The sequence below is a fragment of the Pelophylax lessonae genome, assembly GCF_965119305.1.
Source record: "Pelophylax lessonae genome assembly, chromosome: 12".
NCBI classification, from domain to species: Eukaryota; Metazoa; Chordata; class Amphibia; order Anura; family Ranidae; genus Pelophylax; species Pelophylax lessonae.
Window position 1 is genome coordinate 73,252,775 of NC_138779.1, and position 20,100 is coordinate 73,272,874.

At 41.5% G+C, this 20,100-nt stretch overlaps 1 protein-coding gene across 11 annotated transcripts in view; it reads right to left on the reverse strand.

Annotated features, from left to right (window-relative positions):
- AGRN (agrin) overlaps window positions 1–20,100 on the reverse strand; it is a 704,390-nt gene that overhangs the window by 269,433 nt on the left and 414,857 nt on the right. The window lies entirely within an intron of this gene.

Here is a 20,100-nt window from a genome sequence, read left to right on the forward strand (position 1 = left end):
CAATTCTGTGTGGCTCAAGTCGCATCTGAAATCACACTAGTTTGAGCCAGGCCTTACAAGTTCTAATAAAAGTATTTATTTGTGACAGTGGAAAAGATCCTGTCATTTGGCAGATTTCTGTAGAAATCTGCCAGCATGCACCACAGATACACATACAGCTTAGTGGATTAGCTCTTGCCTTGAAATTTTACTCACAAGTGCAGTGGAAAAAAATTCCATAGCTAACCCTGAACATGACTGAAACTAAATGAAAAAAAAAAAAAAAAGATATTTTCCTGTATGGTTATGTAGTTTTTAAAAGACAAATCATCAAAATCTAGGATTGTCCTTTTTGGAGCTGCTGGCCATGTACTATACTTATAATATCTTAGATTAAAACAATAAATCAGTGAATTAAAGAAGAACTATCACCAGAAGAGAAAAAAATCTTTCACTTGCCACCATTAAAATCTAAGCATTCAGGGTAACAGAATGAGTGGGAACTGTCAGCTTGTGTCATGAATGATTGCAACTGGAGAAAGGGCCTTTCATTCAAGACAGCATAGTGTAGTATATGGCTTGTGCTGTTGTCAGCTTGTATTTTTGTAAATGAAAGCCTTTTTTTCCAGCTGCAGTCATTCAAAACCCAAGCTTACAGATTCCACTCTCTCTGTTCCCCTGAATAGCAGGCTGCAACTCCAGACTAAAGCAAAAAGATGAGAGACAGCATTGCATAGCAAAGTGATGTTCTGTCTGGCATTTTTTGTGGAAGCTGTGTAGACTCTGTGTGCACTGCCTGTCATACCCCGTGCCTAATGAGCTGTAAGTCAGGTCTCCAATAGCTAGGGAGGTGGGTGGGGCTACCTATCTGACAACACAGGTCAGAAATCCCTAACCGGATTTTTTTTTTTCTTTTAACAATATTTCTTTAAAAATTCATTGCTGCTCTAGGGAAAGCACTGGATGTTGTTGCTTTACTGTATTTAAAACAAAGCAGGTTGGCCCTCTTCTGCCATACAGTTACCAACAGTTACATATTACTACCAAGGACTGTGAAAGATAGGACTGGCTTGCAGCATTATAGCCCTGAAGGTAACAGCCAGGCTGTGCACAATGAAACAGTTAATGCATCTCAACACTTGGCAAGCTTGGGAAGATCACTTGCCCAGTGTTCATCCCACATAACACACACCTGGATAGACTGACATGAGAAGGACTGCATATTGCTGGTTCAACCATAAATTAGGAAGGGAGCCAAGAATGGAATAAAAGGCTTGTACTCATTAACACTTCAATGCTGTGAATCTCCTTAGACAGGCCGGAGGCTTTCAATCAGCAGCTTATCATCTCCAGAGCTCTGGCAAGTGGATGCTAGTGTGGAACCTCTCTACACGTTTCCCTGGGAATATCTCAGCTGTCTGGACATATTTCCATGAAGGTTGTAGTAATTATGGGATTTCTGATTTCATACAGACTTCAGTAAATACCTTATACAAAGGGTACTATGAAGCTGATTTTTTAAAACAGAAGAAACATAAAGGAGCAGTTGTTAGTCAATTACTTTCCATGTGTTATTCTCCCAAAGACATAGAATAAAAGAAACATCCTATTGGCCCAGGTAGTAGCAAACACAAACAGCAAAGGGTCCTTGTTCAAAGGAAACAGTTTGTGCCCTTCTTTGATTCTGTACTAGTAGTTTATAGGTTCCGAAAGCCACTTCACCATCCCTGTTAGGCCTTATGTATCAATGTATTCCTAATAGGAACTGGAATTCCCTTTGAGCCACCAATCAGCATCAGATCTGCTCTGAAAGTTTGAATATGAGTGATGGAGGAGTTAAAAAAAACGTAATAAGAACATGTTGATGGTCTGACCGCTATTTTTTTTTCCTTTAATATACATTGGGGTTGATTTACTAAAACTGGAGAGTGCAAAATCTGGTGCAGCTCTGTATAGAAACCAATCAGCTTCCAGGTTGTTTTGTCAAAGCCTAATTGAACAGGCTGAAGTTAGAAGCTGATTGGCTACCATGCACAGCTGCAACAGATTTTGCACTCTCCAGTTTTATTAAATCAAACTCTATTTTGCCTGCGAGCATAGCTGCACATTTTGACAATAATAATACTTTTGACAATTTTACAGATCTCTCCTTCTCACCCACTACAGCAATGGTATTACTGTAATGTTACCACCTCAGTAGGGATTGGTCCCTCTAAACAAAGGTTGTAGTGATCAGTGGAAATGAAGGTCCTCATTTATTCTAATCTCAATACCCTAATTTTATCTCCCAGATCCTGTCAGATCAATACACAAACTTTTTTTTAGGTTCTGTCCAGCACCACAGACAATGTTCAGACCTGAATGCTCTTATATTTCTATTTCCCTAAGTTTATATACTGGCTGTTGTACGTCCCTTTAGTTATTTTAGAATGTACAATACCGTGTAAATATATCTCTACTAACAGCAAGACAAACTTGACAGAGTTCAGAAAAAAATATACAATAACAATACACACATATGAAAACATATTTTCATCTATACAACTTTAATGGCCTTGACAACAGTGTCAAAAACAATGCTAGCATAAAAGGTATTGTGAATAAAGCAACTGCAATAAAAAACAAAACAAAAAATATGGATTTTTTACAACAGCTTACCTGTAAAATCCATTTCTTGGAGTATATCAAGGGACACAGAGCCATATTCATTACCATATGGGTTATACGCCACCTTCAGGTGAATGGACACAGGCAACCAATTAGACAGGAAGTCCCCCTATATAACCCCTTCTATACAGGAAGTACCTCAGTTTTGTAGCAAGCAATAAAAGGCCCCATACAAGAGGGGAAGGACCTCTGTGTTCCCTGATGTACTCCAAGAAATGGATTTTACAGGTAAGCTGTAGTAAAAAACCCATATTTCTTTTCCGTACATCATGGGACACAGAGCCAATAACCATAGCATGTAGGATGTCCCATAGCAATGCATCTGAGGGGAGGGAGACACCATAAATACCGCCATCAGACCACAAAAGATCTACACAGCTGCCTGCAGAACACTGTGGCCAAATGCAGACTCCACCTGGGTCCTAACATCCACTCAATAGAAACAAGTGAACGTATGCACTGATGACCAAGTCGCGGCTTTGCAAATCCGAGCCATAGAAGCTCGATGGCGAACTGCCCAAGAGGCACCTACTCTTCTGGTAGAGTGTGCCTGGCGAATCCAATGAGAAATTGTAGACTTAGATGCTGCCTGCCCTTTCCTGGGCCCTTCTGGCAGCACGAACAAAAGATTGGTCTTACGAACTTGAGTTGGCCATTCCAAATACATTTTAAGTCCCTGTACTACATCAAGAGAACGTAATAACTTTTCCTCCTCTGTTTGAGGATCTGGAAAAAAGGAAGGCAGTATAATGTCCTGATTCAAATGAAAAGCAGACACCACCTTGGGCAAAAAACCTGGGTGTGGACGTAAAATTACCCTATCTTGATGTAAAATCAAGAATAGCTCTTTACAAGAAAGATCTGCTAGTTCTGATACTCTTCTGGCTGAAGTTATCGTAATCATAAAGACCAGTTTTATGGTCATAAGAACCAGGGGAATAAGCTCCATGGTCTCAAAAGGCTGTTTCTGTAAAACTGCCAGCACCAAATTTAGATCCCAAAGAAAGACACAATGGTGGCTCCACTGGTGGAAGCATACATAACATTCCTTGGACGAAGGACCAAGGAATGCAATTCGATTGGTTTCTGGAAAAAAACTGACAAGGCTGAAATTTGAGCATTAATAGTGCTCAAGGCTAATTTACCCCTACTTGCAAGAAGGCTAGAATTCTCCCGATAATATACTTGCGGGGATGCCATTTCCTGGCTTTACACCAGGTAATGTAAGATTTCCAGACTCTGTAATAAATGCTTCTAGAGACTAATTTTCTAGCATTTATCAGGGTAGAAATGGCAGGGCCAGATATACCCCGCTCCTTCAGAATTAGGGCTTCAATAGCCAAGCTGTCAAATTTAGAGACTGTATAGCGGGTGGAATTTTGGACCTTGAGAGAGTAGGTCTGGACGCAGTGGAAGAACCCAAGGCCTTGTCACTGCCAATTTTTGAATTTGTGCATACAAAACCCTCTTCGGCCATGCTGGAGCTACCAGGATTACGGGTTTCCCCTCAAGCTGGATTCTGCGTAACAGAAGTGGTAGCAGCTGAACCCTGAGGAAAGGCATAAATCAGGGAAAATTACTCCCAAGGAGTCACCAAAGCATCCACTCCGACTGCGAGTGGATCCCTGGTCCTGGACACAAATCTCTTCAACTTGTTGTTGAACCTGGATGCCAAAAGACCTACATCTGGGACCCCCCAGCATTGGCAGATTGATGCAAAGATCTCAGGGTGTAAGGACCATTCCCCCAGAAACATCTGTTGATGACTCAGAAAGTCTGCCTCAGAAAACTTCTATTCCTGGAATGAAAACCGTTGACGGGTATGGAACAAACTTCTCTGCCCAGGATAGGATGATATCCACCTCTTTCTGGGCTGACTGACTTTTGGTGTCTCCCTGATGGTTGATATAAGCCACAGCTGCAGCTGGCATTGTTGGATGCTACCCTGACAGGGTAACCCTGCAGTCTGGGCATCCAGTACTTTAAATTCCCGAAAGACTGCTCAGATTTCCAAGATATTGATGGGGAGATTTTTCTCTACCCAAGACCACTTCCCTTGGACTATGGCTTCCTCCAGATCCGCTCCACAGCCGGAGAGACTGGCATCTGTAGTCACTACTTTCCAGACTACTGGAATATTTTTCTTTTTCCACATTTCTGGTTAACAACCACCAACTTAGACTATGACATACTCTTGGTACCAGAGACATGCACCAGTCTAGGGACTGGACCTTTCTGGTCCATGCTGACAGAATGTTGTTCTGTAAGAATCTGGCATGGAATTGAGCATAGGGAATTGTTCCGAATGTGGGCACCATCTTCCCTAATAACTTCATGCAAAGACGTACAGAAGGATATCTTTGCCTTCTTACAGATCAAACCATATCCTTCAGGTCTGTGACCTTTCTTGACGGCAAGAATACCTTTGCCTGTATTGTGTCTACAAGGAAACCTAGATATTCCAGATGCTGGAATAGCTGTAATGGTGACTTTGCCAAGTTCAGGATCCAACCCAGACATTCTAAAAACTGTACTGTTTGGAAAACATTTCAGCTTAGAGCCGAAGCCGATCGATCTATTAGTAATAGATCGTCTAGATATCCTATCACTGATATCCCTTGAGACCTTAGAGCAGCCAATACTGGAGCTAGGATCTTTGTGAACACTCTTGGAGCTGTGGCCAACCCGAAGGGCAGGGCCACAAACTAAAAATGACAGTTTTCTACTGCAAAGCGTAAAAACCTTTGATTGGCCTGAAAAATAGGCACGTGAAGATATGCATCCTTAATATCTATGGATGCTAGAAATTCTTCTCCCTGTAGGGAGGCTATGACTGAACGAATTGACTCCATAAGCACGAACGTTTAGAAACTGGTTCGGAGCTTTGAGATCCAGAATAGGTTTCACATCTTCATTCGGCTTGGGAAATACGAAAAGGTTTGAGTAAAAACCCCTGAATCTTACGTCCTATGGAACCTTTGTTATCACTATTTGGGACCTTAACTGGTCCAGAGCCAGATCTTCTTTTTAGAGGATCTGTAGGTATGTTCGACTTTACAAACTGAGGAACACACGAAATTCCAGTTTGTTTGTATCCCTGCGAGATAGTGGAAATAACCCAGTTTTCCTAAATTATTTTCACCCAGACCTTTGAGAACCATAGAAGCCTTCCCCCCACCCCGAGTGGAGGCGCCTCTTCATAAGGTAGGCGTAGAGGTAGACTAGGTAGATCTCTGCGCCCAGGGTTTCTTCTGCCCTTGCCCCGAAGGCTTGGTTCTACCAGATGGCTGGGGCCGTTGCAACTGCCTGGGATTAGAAGCACCAGGGGTGTGAGTGCTGGGAATCTTAAAAGAAGGACGTTTGCTTTTCCTCTTAACAGGTAGCGCACTTAACAGCTAACTCACTCTCCCCCCCCCCCCCCGAAATCTTTTGGATATACTTATCCAGATCATCACCAAATATGCGTTCTCTATGAGAGGGAAAGTCAGCCAGCAACCTTTTACATGGTAAAAAGACCAGCTTTTTAGCCAAAGTATTCTGCGCATATGCACTGTTAAAAGAGCAAACCATGACATCTGCTGTATGGAGTCTTTAAGAGCATCCACTGCAAAACCTAAAGCGCGAGGTAGATCTGTCAAATCTTCCACAGACTCTCCTTGAGAAGGTACCGTCCTGGACATTCACTTAATATGGTCTTGAATGTGAAGCAGAAGTGTTCAGATTTCCATGATTGTCAGTGAGAAAGAACCCAGCACCAACATAGAAGGTATATGCGCTCACCAGAAAATATGGACCCAAGTACCCTATAGTAAATGGGTCAAACAGGCAATTTGATCCTCATAGGAGATAGTAGTCTAATCCTGAGGGATGGTCATTCAAGCTGTATCCATATACTTCTGGGTTGTGATGGCTTTGTCTCTCGGCAGCACACTGATATATAAAAACAAGCCAGAGTGCACATACATAGTGTAAAACTGCTTCAATAAAATTTATTAAAATGGTCAAACATTCTTATAGACATCCGCAGGTAACCAGCTTGTAGTAAATAGAGTAATTACAGGCAGGAAAGAAACGACTGACGGGTTTCATCATATATGACTTATTCATAGGGCTTACCGCCCCTCCTAACCACTCCAGATGTTAAACTTTTGTTAACTGAAGAAATGGCAGCATACACAGTAGGTATACTCCATTTTTTAGGGAATTTTTCCTCCATAGGATACAATAGTGAAAACCTTTTAGGAGGAACAAAAATCATATCAGGATGATCCCAATCAGCATACATTACCTGCTCCAAGAGCGGATGTAAGGGAAAAACCTGAGGACTATGAGGAGGGCGCAATGAGCCAAGAGAGGAAAAGGAGACTTCAGACATCTCTAGGGCAGGTAATTTGTATTCAAACCAGACAATTTCAGTGAGAGACTGAATTAACGATCTCTGGGTTTGAGAGGCCAAGTATGACTCCTCAGTGCCTGACTGCCTAGAAGTGGACTCAGCTTGACCTTCTATAGGGTTCTCCACAGCTGCTTCTTCCACATCCTCTGCCCAATCCTGAACTGATTCAGGTGGTGGCTAAGGTGAGGGGCATCTATCCCGTTTCCTCCCTCCTTGCGATGCTGCAATCATGCCAGCAACCTTACCCTCAAGGCTGACTAAAGCCGATGCCAAATCGTCCTTAGTGGCATAGGTTGCGACAGAAGCACTAGGAATAGCTACTATGCCTGACAACCGTAATGGCTCAGATTGGCTAATCGCCTCTGGCTCTTCAGGGGGAGTAGACACAGAGGAAACATGGCTAGGACCTTCAAGGCCTGACGGTGGCATCACAATGCCCCTTCCAGCTGTGCCCCCCCCAGCCCTTTTTCGGCAAGACATTGCTCTTAGGCAAGACAAACTTGAGGTTCTAACTTTAGTGTACTCAAGGCTTGTTCCAAGCTATACAGCTTATCACACACAGCACTGATTATGCCAAAGATACAGAACCTATCTGTGCCAGTAAACATACACCCACAGTGACTCATGCAACCCAGCTGCTGCTGCTCTGTGATCCCTCCAGCCTCTGACAGAGGCTTGCGCACTGAAAACTCCTGTTTAAGAATCGCGCTGCTTGTGGTTGTACTGCACATGTGCGGCGTGCAACGTGGCATCCACGCCAATCGCGCCCAGACATGCCCCTCTTGTTTAAAGTGTATGCTTGTGTATAAATAGCAAAGATGGCAAGGCGAAAACAACATGCCAACAACATGGGATGAGAGCAGCCTAGGCAGACAGGTGCTTTGACACAGCTGATACCTTTTAAGGTGATCAGCACAGGGTGAAAACAGAGTGGTTAAACAAAAAAGGTATGCTTTAACATGGCTGATACCCCTGCTGTTTTGCACAGGCAAAGAGAACATGTCATAAAGGGAGCTGAAGTAACATTTTCCCAGAAAAAGTATTTAAGCCTTTCTGTTACTATTTATCCATCCTAGCAACATTGTAACATTTGAGTACAGGTCTGCTTTAGGTTTGCAAGTTCTGACAATTTTAAAAACACTATATATTTTTTTCAAAGGTACGAGTTATATTTTTGAACCCATCAAACATTAAAGTATAATTACTTTAATCTGACTTTGCATGGGAATGCACAGGCAGGGAACCTGAATGGTCCTAAAAGATTATACACAAACTCATCTGGTAGCTCATAAAAGTATCATCCTTATTCAAATGCTTATCGGTTTTCTCTTATCTGCCGGGTAACAGTGTGTTTTCCCTACCAAGAGAGAGATAATTATCATATTAATGAAGCCGTATTTTATTTCCAATTTGCTATCCCCCCAGTTTTCTTTTTTTTCTTTTGTCAGTCTGAAATGAGACTTGTGAAAAAAACATATAAATGGTAAGCATGAAATGTTTGAGAGAGAGTAGAAAGAGATGTGATGTGGAGCGGCAGCAAGATAATAAGAGAAAAGGAGGGCCTTGTAGCATAAGAAAGCGAGATAAATCTGTGATTCATTGATGGCAACCTACCTCCTGCAGGTTGAGAGGAGAAAGAAGAATGATAATCAACGGTATTGCCCTTTGAAGAATGATTAGATGCTAGAGTGAGAACCTGTCTCCTGCTGAGATGCAGACACCGAAGGCCACAATGTGCTGCTGCCAAATGGTTCTAAATGCCCCAAACAAAACTGGTTTGGACAGCAGAGACTTGAATTTTTAAACACAGGTTTGGGGGAAACAAACCTTTATGTTTATTTTAATAACTTCATGTCACTGTTCCAAAACTGCAGTTCGTATTGTTACACTACTAATATGACTGCAGTCTATTTACAGGAGGAGGGGATTAATTTGCATGCTGCGCTATGGATACTGGTCTGAATATAATATAAAAAAAAAAAAAGAAAATATGCAGTATATCTTTGCAATACGTGCATCTTCCCCCATTTTTGTCAGTTTAAAAACATTTTAGGTGCAGAAAATACTGGCTAAACCTGCCAGAAATCCAGTGAACTCCTAACTTCCTTTAGAAGCTGACAACTTGTCAGCTTTCCCTCTGCTGCAATAAAATTCCAAACAGTGCTATCAGCCTTGTCAAAGTTTCCTGTGTGAGGCTAAAGAACATCTCCTATTTATGTTATGGATATGAGGAGGGGGTGTTCTTAAGCAGGCGTTCTCTGCTCAAACATGAAGTTAGAAGCAAACTAAAATTATGGCAGGCTTAACAGGCATTTTTGAAGAGGTATAAATTGAAGCAGAAATTCACTCAAAAGGCGAAGTTCCGTTGAAGCGCCCCCCCCCCTACCTAATTTGGCCAGTAATTCTTGCGGTGGGGCTGAGCAGGAAGGGGGTAATTTTGACAGGTACCCACTCCCATTTCCAATCACCTAGGAGTTCTCCCTCTCCACAGCTTTCTAGGACACGTCACAGGTCCCCAAAGACTGCGGGATGTAAAGCCGCAAGGTGTCACAGCTGGGTGCCCACACCGAAGATGCTGGCGCCGGGAACCCGAACACCAGTGAAAAACTAGCTGGGGTGAGAATGGCACTGGATCCCTGGACAGGTAAGTGTCCTATTAATAAAAGTCAGCAGCTACAGGATTTGTAGCTGCTGACTTTTAATTTTTGAATTACATTTCATAAAATGAAAGCATATTTCCAGCCAAAACTTCAAAGCTAAAGTTTGAGTAATTTTTTATAAAAAAACTCTTATGAAGAGTATCCTGCATCCTGGTGGTTGCTCTTTACTATACAAAATACTCCCTTTAGTGATGCTGAATTCTCCTCACAACATTGAACTTGTGGCGCTGTGAGGGTTAACTGCCCCTCTCCTCCATTAACAAAATTCCTCATATTAGTTTCCCAGACTGTAAAGCATGCAGTGAATGAAGAGGGGGCATCCTATCATTCATCTACATCTACTCAATTTACAGAATGCTTTTCATTCTGGGAAAACATTACAAAGAGTTTTATGAATGGTGTAGAAGAGTGGTAGGGGAAATTGGTTGAGAAATAGATGGTCCACAAACACTTTACTAATTTAGGTCCAAACCCAGAATTATTGCTTTCTTTTGTCTCCAAATTGCTTCAGAATTCACACTTATCCACAGCAGAAAGAAGAGCTTATAATGGTGCAGTGTATTATATATTAAATTTGAATAAAATGCAAAACATTCATATCTGCCAGTGTTGCATACAACAAAATATTGAAGCATTCTACACTAAACAAAATTATAAACGCAACACTTGTTTTTGCCCCCAGTTTTCATGAGCTGAACTCAAAGATCTATGTACACATATTTCTCTCAAATATTGTTCACAAATCTGGCTAAATCGGTGTTAGTGAGCACTTCTCCTTTGCCGAGATAATCCATCCACCTCACAAGTGTGGCATAACAAGATTCTGATTAGACAGCATTTATTGCACAGGTATGGCTTAGGTTGGCCACAATAAAGGCCAAATTGTGCAGTTTTACTGTATTGTGGGGGGTGGGGGGTCCGAAAACCAGTCAGTATCTGGTGTGACCACCATTTGCCTCACTCAGTGCAACACATCTCCTTCGCATAGAGTTGATCAGGTTGTTGATTCTGGCCTGTGGAATGTTGGTCCACTCCTCTTCAATGGCTGTGCGAAGTTGCTGGATATTGGCAGGACCTGGAACACGCTGTCTTATACGCCAAACCAGAGCATCCCAAACATGCTCAATGGGTGGCATGTGCAGTGAGTATGCTGGCCATGAAAGAACTGGGGTTTTCAGCTTCCAGGAATTGTGTACAGATCCTTGAAACATTGGGCCGTGCATTATTATGCTGCAACATGAGGTGATGGTCGTGGATGAATGGCACAACAAAGGGCTTCAGGATCTCGTCACGATATCTCTGTGCATTCAAAATGCTATCAATAAAATGCACCTGTGTTCATTGTCCATAACATATACCTGCCCATACCTCAACCCCACTGCCACCATGGGCCACTCAATCCACAATGTTGACATCAGCAAACCGCTCACCCACACGACGCCACCACACGCTGTCTCCAATCTGCCCTGTACAGTGAATACCAGGATTCATCCATGAAGAGAACACCTGTCCAAAGTGCCAGACGCCATCAAATGTGAGCATTTGCCCACTCAAGTCGGTTACGACAACGAACTGCAGTCAGGTCGAGACTTTGATGAGGACGATGAGCATGCAGATGAGCTTCCCTGAGACAGTTTCTGACAGTTTGTGCAGAAATTCTTTGATTATGCAAACTGATTGTTGCAGCAGCTGTCCGGATGGCTGGTCTCAGACGATGTTGGAGGTAAAGATACTGGATGTGGAGGTCCTGGGCTGGTGTGGTTACATGTGGTCTGCGGTTGTGAGGCCAGTTGGATGTACTGCCAAAGTCTGTGAAATGCCTTTGGAGATGACTTATTGTAGAAAAATTAACATTCAATTCATGGGCAACAGCTCTGGTGGACATTCCTGCAGTCCAGCATGTCAATTGCATGCTCCCTCCAAACTTGCAACATCTGTGGCATTGTGCTGTGTGATAAAACTGCACATTTTAGAGTGGCCTTTTATTGTGGCTAGCCTAAGGCACAGCTGTGCAATAATCATGCTGTCTAATCAGCATCTTGATATGCCACACCTGTAAAGTGGATGGGTTATCTCGGCAAAGGAGAAGTACTCACTAACACAGATTTAGACAGATTTGAGAGAAATAGGCCTTTTTTGTACATAGAAAAAGTCTTAGATCTTTGCGTTCAGCTCATGAAAAATGGGGGCAAAAACAAAAGTGTTGCGTTTATAATTTTGATCAGTGTAATACAAGTACAATTGTTCAGAGCAACGTGAATAATCGATCAACGTACTAACTTCCTCAGTTTCTTTTTAAAAGTAGCTTAGGGAAAGACTGGAAGTTACTGCATGTTCCCTTTCTTTGTATTGATGTCTGTAACCCGGCTGGAGATTTCTCTTTACATCCTGCCCCCGATGGCAACGTTATCACCAGGACAGGAAAAAAATCCTCAGACAGCAGTTAAAACTTGACTAGTGTTCTAAACCCTCCCCACATTATCCAAAAGAAATTAAATTAAACTTTGAGAGCTTATGGTTTGACAATCTATGGGAAAGTTCATTCAAAGTGTCATGTTTGCCAAATGTTGGTATCCATATATATGTTTACCGAAATCTTAACACGAAACAGGCAATTTAAAGGTATGTATTTTTAGTGAACACATATTTGTGATATTATTGCAATCATTTTTGATGGGATGTTTTTATGAGCTTGAATTTCCTTTTTTTTTTTCCTTGTATTAAAACGCAGCTCCAGGAAATCTGAAAATTCCCTTTGAGGTTAACTGCTTTAGTCTAGGGAAGAGTTAAAGAGCTTTTTCAACCCAATCCTCTGCTATCTCTAGCAGACAGCACTCCCCCGTGCTCTGGTGCTTGACTGTCCCTCCACATCCTCAGGTTCAGTGCAGGGTTGCACTCTTGATTTTGGTGTTGATGGTGTCAGGACTTTAGACCAGTGGTTCTCAAATCCGGTCCTCGGGACCCACCAACAGGCCAGGTTTGCAAGATAACTAAATTACATCACAGGTGATCTCATTTGCTTCTCAGTGATTGCAGTATTCTAGTCTGCATCCCCCAAGGTAATACTTAAAATCTGGCCTGTTAGTGGGTCCCGAGGACCGGATTTGAGAACCACTGCTTTAGACCATTGGAGCATGGGGAAGAAGACATTGTGGAAAACAATGCAGTAGCATGGAGGAGTAGAAGACAAGGTCATAAATCTACTTTTCCATGCCCCCTAGACCTAAATGAGTAGTTAACCCTTGAAGTGTGGGTGCAGCCCCACTGCAAGGGAGAACTTTCTTGTTACCTGGAGTGCAGCTTGAAGTATAGAGATATGGAGATTCGCCACTAGAAAAGGGATATACAATTCACAGATCACTCTACCTCCCCGTTAAACAATTGCTGATATAATACTAAATAAAGTCAGTGTATGGACTAAAAATTATAACAGTAGATACTGATATAAGAAAGGAAAGTTTGCTTGTATATCAAACGGGAAAACAATCTTTAGAAGGTCAAATAATTTCTTGATGAACAAACATCTACTTGTCTGTGAACAGAAATATTGGCTCTGTCAACAGCACCAATGCCAACTGTTAAAAGGGCTTGCAATGCTGAGTCAAGATTACAAATGTTGTCCTCAGTAACTAAACAGAAATGTATTTTATATTTGAAACAAGGTACCGGATTAGATGCTGTGGAGGGAAAAATCTCTGTTTTGCGCCAGTTTTATTAAGTTAGAACAACTTAACACTTCCAATGTGCCTGATGTTGAAAGTTTTCCATACCTAGGGACAATCCAAAGGTTCTTACTATATTCATTATCTGCTTTGGGTTACAGAGCAACTGGTATTGTCCCTTAGCTAATAAACATGTTAATAAACCAGCCACATATCTTACTTTACTTGTCACAAGAGTAAAGTCGTGCCTTCTCAAAACTTAATTGAAAGTTTGTTTGGAACACAAAATCCAGCTTGCCCACCTGTATATTTTACAGCATTGGGAGGTAATAAACCATTTTAATTTTAATAAAAACTGCAGCTCATCAGAGTAAGACATTTAAAAATGAAAAAGTTGTTTATCTAATATCATTGCAATAAAAATAAAGATCCTGACCCTCTCATATAAATCTTCCATCAGCAAATGGTACTAGGAAACGGGATGGAAAGTAGTTATCTAATGGCGGATGCAAGGATGCTGGAAAGTGCAGCATTGACCAAATGCATTATAATGTACAGAACCCTCAGCGCCTTACATATAAATTACAGAATCATAGGTGTGCGCAGCCTATTGCATTAGGGTGTGCACCCCAAAGTTTAAATACACATGCATGTGTTTGCCTACATGTATATGGCCCCGGTACATTACTCTCCCTGCTGGCAAAGTGAAATAGAAGTGTGTGGCACTTCTCTTATGGCAGAGCAGGTCCGAGGGAGATCTTTCCCATCTCCTCACTGGCAAACAGAGCGATAATGCTAATGTGCCCTAGGTGATTAGGGTGTGCCCAGGCACACCCGGCACACCCTGTGCGCACGCCTATGTACAGAATGTTTGGACTGAAGTTCACACCATCACTCAAATATTTACAGATTTCTCCATTCCGAATCCCAGGAAACATGTGTTCTTCCCGCTCCATTACAAGTTCCCATTTAAAACTTACAATCTATTATAATACATTTGGTCAATGCTGCATGCTCGTGCATCCCCGCATTGTGGAAACTCCCATCCCCTGCAGTCAAGCGTTGACTCCACTGCATTACCAACTATCAACCTACTAGATAGCCTACACCTTTATAGGCAAATATCAAAAGCTCTTATCATTTCAGGCACAACCTGCCGAGATAATATCCCCGCAATCTCTGTGACTGTAACAATATCATATCAATACAGGTCTTCTCCTCTGTCTCTTGCCATCTTGCTCCATCAACTTCACCTTTCTTTTCCTATCCTTCTTTCCCTTTCCCTCTCCCACACTTTTTTTATCCCTCTCTTGTTTCGTTCCCCCAAGCCATCCTCTGAGTAGAGTTCTGGTCTACCCACCACCCTCCTGCCTAGAGATTACCTACCTTCCCCTTATCCCTAGTGACCCTCTTCCATTGCGCCCTTTCCCAAAGTCTCCAACCCCCCTGTCCTATCTTCTTGGCAAATATGATTCCCCATTACCCTAATATCAATCCCCCCATTGCAAGCATTTCCCTTACAATTTTAAAATGTTGCATCTAAAAACTCAAATGCTTTACAGAATTTCAAACCAAAGCTACATGTCCCTGAACTTCTCACAGCAGTACCTTGCACTGCTGTGACATTGGTGGGTACTATTGGTAAAATATACTCATGGAACTACCAAACTGTACCATTTCAGCATGTTGATTTGCGAGACTGAGGACTCTAATTGTACTGTAACCTGTATGTTAGCTCCTACTGAGCCATTTTTTTAGTGTTCACATCTAATTAGCTATGATATGCTAAGGAGAAAGCTTCGCCATACACAGAATTGAAAATGAACACACATGCAGTACACGTTTTACTCACAAAAAAAAAAAATCGGAAGATAATCTAAAATCTAACTTTACTTTCTGATTGAATCCACTAGTGTAAAAAAGATAGTTTGACCTGGTCACTTCTTCTTAATGAGGTTACAGACTGGCGAAAGAAAGCAACTGAGTCAGCCTCTACCCAACCTACGACCTCCCTAGGCACATACTATTGCTTATTGGGCAAAATTGTCTAAGCCCTTTTAGCTGAAAAGCAGTTATATAGATAGTCATCTGGAAGTGCTGATGGACAGTCAAGAGACCCCAATGCGTAAGTGGGGGTTGTAAAGCGATGTTAGGAAAGAGGATAAATTGCGAAGGGACAAGGATCACTTGGAGTTTTTATATAGCATTAGATTAAACGTCAAAACACAATTAACCATAGTCACTACAAAACTATAGCAGCATCAAAGACAAAGGTTATTTGAAAGAGCTACTAAGAGAAAATCAACAAATACCCATGCCTGTACACATAAGGTACCACCCATTTATGAAAATTTGCTCTATAGGCTATTATCACGTAATCAACCATTTTAGAGTGAAGCTGGCCATATTATTTATACATTACAGTTTGACTTTTACACAATCATTACAGATATTTTATTAAGGAAACTACTTGATTTGGTGTTCTGGCTCTCTATTAGTTTATGGATTGTAGATTTCATTATAACTTGTCCACAAAAGTTTAAAATATTCCGCTACTCCTCTTCTCTGCATATGCTAACCACTGGCTCTCTGCAAGACTGTGTGCTCTATCCATTCTTTTATGCTGTTTTACACTTATGACTGTGCTTCAATTCTTTCTACAAATACTATTATTGAATTTGCAGGTAGTACGACAGTAGTTGTCCTTGGAAGGTGAGAAGCTTTATAGAGAAGAGGTTCGAAAGTGGTAGAGTGGCACTCTGACAACAATTTGATGTTAAATGTTGCAAAAATAAAAGAGCTTATTATTGATTTTTGGAAGCATAGTGCTGACTTACTCCAACTTTATATAAATGGGTTCCGTGTGGAGAGGGTTTCCATTTTTAAATTCTTAGGATTTATATTTCTGAGGCTCTATCCTGGTCGGCCAATATTATGGCGGTTATGAAAAAGTCTCAGCATCATTTGCATTTCCTGAGTACCCAGGAGAAGTAGAGGTGCTGGTGAGCTTTTACCACTCCTCCATTAAGAGCAAACTGATGTACTGTTTTTTGGTATAGTACATGCTGGTTGTTCAGTGACATCAGAAAATTATAAATACCACACAGAAAATCATGAGTTGTCACCTCCCTTCTTAGAATGACATTTGCAGCTCCAGTTTATCTGACAAGTAAAATGCATTGTGAAAGATTCTTTGTACCCAGACCATTATCTTTTCGAACTGATGTCTTCTGAAAGGCACTTAAGCAGGGATCCTCAAACTACGGCCCTCCAGCTGTTGTAGAACTACACATCCCATGAGGCATTGGAAAACTCTGACATTCACAGACATGACTAGGCATGATGGGAATTGTAGTTCCTGAACAACTGGAGGGCCGTAGTTTGAAGACCCCTGCACTAAAGGAATACTTAAAGTGATTGCAAAGTCTTGGTTTACAATCTGTGCAGTTGGTTTTGCACAGGGAAGCCTGGATCCCCCTCTTCTCGGGTCCCTCCGTGCTGCTCCTTGACCCTCCCTCCTGTCGAGTGCCCCCAAAGCAAGCAGCTTGCTATGGCGGCATCCGAGCCGAGCTGCAGCTCTGTGTGTCCCCGCCCCTCTCTCTCCTGATTGACTAACGGATTTTGATTGACAGCCGTGGGAGCCAATGACGCCGCTGCTCTGTCCCTGCCAATCAGGAGGGACAGTCTCCGATGGCCGAGGGACTCATGAACTTCGCTGGACAGAGAAGGACCTCAGTTAAGTATTAGGGGGTGCTGGGGGGGGGGGGGAGGCTGCTACACACAGAAGGTTTTTATCTTAATGCATAGAATGCATTAAGATAAAGAACCTCCTGACTTTACAACTCCTTTAAATCTGGACAAATAGATATTGGGATAGTTCCTTTCCTAGGGCAATAGGTGCACTGAATATATATAAATAGGGAATTTTCTGTTTGCCTACTTTTTAGAATTTAAATTATGTAGCTACAATAATCATAAATGGTGTTAAAGCCTGGTGTAATATTTTAAAGAGGTACTTGCTTTTTATTAATAATACATTTTGTAGTGCTCATTTTAATAGTCACGGCTGTTATTAGGGAAGGAAGAAGGGGGTGGATTGACAGGTAAGTATAATGTCACAAACACTTTTTCAGATTTGACCTGTTGCTTGGTTTTTAAATCTGAATATAATGTACTTTTTGGATGTCATTTCATAACTAAAGCCTCGTACACACGCACCGATTGTTGGCCGTAAATTTTCGGCGAAAGTCCAATCGGCCGATTGTCGGCTTAATGTTAGTATGATGCTTCCGACAACCGACTACGACTTTTCGGCCGAACAAAATCTGGTGTGCATGCTATAAAATTTTTGTTGGCTGTCAACAGAACGGCCGATTGTTCATCAGTCAGTCCAGATTTCAGCAGACAAAAATCAGATGAGCAAGACTGGGCATGCTCAGAGAAGAAAAAACACACGGAAAGTAAACCATCACATGACATCACTTCTGAAGTTGGTTGTTGTTGGCCGAAAAAATTTGTGTGCAGTCTAGAGCACATTTCAACCAACACAACAACACTGGACAAAAGTCGGCCGATCGGTCGGCCAACAATCGGTGCGTGTGTACGAGGCTTAAGTCCTTTCCCAGTCCAGCAATTTTTTAAAATATAAATGCATTTTATTTGCAGCACATTTAAACCAAATGAATTACAAATGGTGACTCTGCATTGACTCTCTACGTAGTTGATGACGAAGATGTGTTAATAGGAGGACAGTGGCATTCATTCATCAGCCAATGTCTTTGTTCCATTTCTTTCTGGAGATGGCAAACATAACCAAATATTTTCTGCCTGTAGTTCATAAAGAGTTTGGCACTATGGTGAAGCCATTAATCCATTCACTGGAAGAAAGAACTCAGACGGGGATTAGAAAATCTTGCTTGCAGCTAGACCTGCCAAAAAGCCCTGTTTATTGTTCTGGGGAGGCTAAAGGCAGCATCAGAGTGGTTATAATAGCTGACTACAATCCACCGCTAGCAACATAACCACAGCATAGCCCAGAAACGGTTCATTTTCTGCCTCCATTAAATTACAAGCATCCAGAGCCACACTAAAACTGTCACTTGCTTCACATCCCCAGAGACAACGCAGGATTTATACAAACATCCTCTTCACATCTCTATAATGGCTTGTGCCCTACCCCCAAAGGGCTTTCCACAAGGGTGTTTTTTTTTTAATCAAACCAACATTTAATAAAGCAAAATAAATGTATGTAAAATAAACCCTCATTGTAATTTTTCATAATTTAGAGGTTTCATGCTGGAGGCATGAATTGTTCAAATTGAATTTACAGCATTGCAACACAACACTGTACGTTTTTTTTTTTTTCCCCTCTTTTACCAATGTGTGCATTTTTGCAGTATTGGAGCAAAGTGTCATGCTGCATTTACAAACTGTATACGGCAGATTAGAGGGAAACTATAGTATGTAAAGTATATGTGTATAGCCTTCTCTTTTATATATGGTATAGTTTTATGTGGTCACATTACTGTACAATAACCTACCAATAATATTTGTTGGATTTTTATGAAAACAGTTACGATTTATGATTTAGAATAATGTTATAAGCATTCCCTAATATACAGATGAGCACTAGAGGGAGTATTTACCAATATGCATATGAATCCCTTCCATGGTGTCCACCCTGCAGTCTGGAGACTACATGTGGCCCCATAGTACTTGCTGTGTGGCCCCCAGACCCCAGCAGTCAGACTTGGGAGTAGGATCAGTATCTTGAAATAGGGCTGTAATGGCAGAGATCTCTAGCAGTCTCAAGTAACATTCTTTCAGTCTCTGACTGTCATTCGGCCTCTATACAACAAAAGATGACCACCACTGACATACAATAATCAAAATACTGAGGAGCAAGCAATTAAAAATGTGATAGTTGTTTCACATATTACTTTCACACATATATTACAGTAACTTGCAGGAAACAGTCACTGAGAATGTGTGCTCACTGTAAATGCACTATGCGTGTATTTACTGTATGCTATATATCCTAGCACTCATTTTCGACTCTCAGTGATTCTATTGGCTAGCACTCTGGGGACCATGTTTAATATGCTTTTTTCCAAAGAATTATCTTGGAAAATTATTACGAGGTAGGTTGCCAGGTTTTTCCTTCAAACCTCCCCAATTGCTCCAGCTTGGGACTGGCATGCAGAAAGTGATAAACCCTTCTTATACTTCCTTTTATTCCCTACTGTCCTCTTTGCTGCAAATACAAAGTAAAAGAAGCATTAGCTCAAAGTTGATCTGGTTGGATTGGGAATCCAACCCCATGTGACAGTGCTTCGGGCCTAGGCATTTAACACTCAGACACACAATTCTGCATCTGGGAGGCACAGGAGTTTGGCACACAGTGCAACACATTGGGTATTTCACTTCCCTGCAGTGGCAATGGGAGTATATAAATTTAGCTGTCCAGATCTCTGGATCTGCTAATTATTTCACTGAAAGTAAATCCTTCTAATGCATGTTTTCATTACATGCTCAGTCTGAACATATTTGATATTTGTGACAAGTTTACTTTCATGGCAAACTGAAGAAATGGAAGAGAAGATAAACTCCATTGGCAGGGAAATGTATCTGTAAATAATGCCTTGGCCCCTGGTAGAAGTAACAGCTTAGATTAGGCCAAATCATCAGAAAACATGACACTTTCTGAACTTATTATATATGTGTTATGCATGTGCTA